Source organism: Vigna unguiculata, unplaced genomic scaffold (genome assembly GCF_037176805.1).
Source record: "Vigna unguiculata cultivar grain cowpea cultivar isolate G323 ecotype 2 unplaced genomic scaffold, ASM3717680v1 ptg000051l_ERROPOS240733, whole genome shotgun sequence".
Classification (NCBI taxonomy): Eukaryota; Viridiplantae; Streptophyta; class Magnoliopsida; order Fabales; family Fabaceae; genus Vigna; species Vigna unguiculata.
Genome location: NW_028196695.1, coordinates 1 through 2,500, shown reverse-complemented (window position 1 = coordinate 2,500; position 2,500 = coordinate 1).

Below are 2,500 nucleotides of genomic sequence, written 5' to 3'. Positions count from 1 at the left end.
ATGGTATCTCCTTGCTCACCAAATTTCATAATTTTTCTCCAAGGGGAACTATTTTTTTTATTTTTTTTACTTACCGGGTATGTGTAAAATCGGGAAAAATAGAAAAGCACATGTAGACTTCGAATTTCGACCTCATTTTTTCCAGTCCACCACTAAACAATATCAGGAACCTCCCCACAAAATTTCATTCAGTTTGGCCAAGGTCTTAAATTTGACAAATTTTGGCACCAAGCTATCTAGTCGCGGTGCACCGACCAACTTGGCCAAGTGCAAAATGCATCCAATTCAAAACTTTTGTGCACCAACACTTTTACAGTACTCATTTGGGGACATTTGGAGGCCTTTCCAACCCTCACATCTCAAAAACCACGAATTTCATTTTTTCACAAAACTCCCCACCAAGCCTTCTAGCTATGCCGCGGTGCACCGCCAACATTGGCCATGTGCAAAACCCTCCGAACTCAAAACTTTCGTGCACCAAGAATTTCATGGTATTCATTTGGGGACATTTGGAGGCCTTTCCAACCCTCACATCTCAAAAACCACGAATTTCATTTTTTCACAAAACTCCCCACCAAGCCTTCTAGCTATGCCGCGGTGCACCGCCAACATTGGCCATGTGCAAAACCCTCCGAACTCAAAACTTTCGTGCACCAAGAATTTCATGGTATTCATTTGGGGGCATTTGGAGGCCTTTCCAACCCTCACATCTCAAAAACCACGAATTTCATTTTTTCACAAAACTCCCCACCAAGCCATTTAGCTATGCCGTGGTGCACCGCCAACCTTGCCCATGTGCAAAACCCAACCAACTCAAAACTTTCGTGCACCAAGACTTTCATGGTATTCATTTGGGGGCATTTGGAGGCCATTCCAACCCTCACATCTCAAAAACCACGAATTTCATTTTTTCACAAAACTCCCCACCAAGCCATTTAGCTATGCCGTGGTGCACCGACCAACTTGGCCATGTGCAAAACCCAACCAACTCAAAACTTTCGTGCACCAAGACTTTCATGGTATTCATTTGGGGGCATTTGGAGGCCTTTCCAACCTTCACAACTCAAAAACCACGAATTTCATTTTTTCACAAAACTCCCCACCAAGCCATTTAGCTATGCCGTGGTGCACCGCCAACCTTGCCCATGTGCAAAACCCAACCAACTCAAAACTTTCGTGCACCAAGACTTTCATGGTATTCATTTGGGGGCATTTGGAGGCCATTCCAACCCTCACATCTCAAAAACCACGAATTTCATTTTTTCACAAAACTCCCCACCAAGCCATTTAGCTATGCCGTGGTGCACCGCCAACCTTGCCCATGTGCAAAACCCAACCAACTCAAAACTTTCGTGCACCAAGACTTTCATGGTATTCATTTGGGGGCATTTGGAGGCCATTCCAACCCTCACATCTCAAAAACCACGAATTTCATTTTTTCACAAAACTCCCCACCAAGCCATTTAGCTATGCCGTGGTGCATCGACCAACTTGGCCATGTGCAAAACCCAACCAACTCAAAACTTTCGTGCACCAAGACTTTCATGGTATTCATTTGGGGGCATTTGGAGGCCTTTCCAACCCTCACATCTCAAAAACCACGAATTTCATTTTTTCACAAAACTCCCCACCAAGCCTTCTAGCTATGCCGCGGTGCACCGCCAACATTGGCCATGTGCAAAACCCTCCGAACTCAAAACTTTCGTGCACCAAGACTTTCATGGTATTCATTTGGGGGCATTTGGAGGCCATTCCAACCCTCACATCTCAAAAACCACGAATTTCATTTTTTCACAAAACTCCCCACCAAGCCATTTAGCTATGCCGTGGTGCACCGACAACCTTGCCCATGTGCAAAACCCAACCAACTCAAAACTTTCGTGCACCAAGACTTTCATGGTATTCATTTGGGGGCATTTGGAGGCCATTCCAACCCTCACATCTCAAAAACCACGAATTTCATTTTTTCACAAAACTCCCCACCAAGCCATTTAGCTATGCCGTGGTGCACCGACAACCTTGCCCATGTGCAAAACCCAACCAACTCAAAACTTTCGTGCACCAAGACTTTCATGGTATTCATTTGGGGGCATTTGGAGGCCATTCCAACCCTCACATCTCAAAAACCACGAATTTCATTTTTTCACAAAACTCCCCACCAAGCAAGGTAAACATGGCTACATCATAGTCTATTCCATGTGACCAATTAGTGTCAGCCTCTATAACGAAAAACTTACATTTTTTTTAAGAGATTACAAAGACATTTAGATAAAGCATTTTGATTTGGTAGATGAAGGGGAGGGACGAATCAAAGCGACAAGGGCTGAATCTCAGTGGATCGTGGCAGCAAGGCCACTCTGCCACTTACAATACCCTGTCGCGTATTTAAGTCGTCTGCAAAGGATTCTACCCGTCGTTCGATAGGAATTGCGCTTCAAGGCGTCTCGCAAGGATGATTCTCCTTACAAGGTTCACCAACGACACGTGCCTCTGGGGGGCC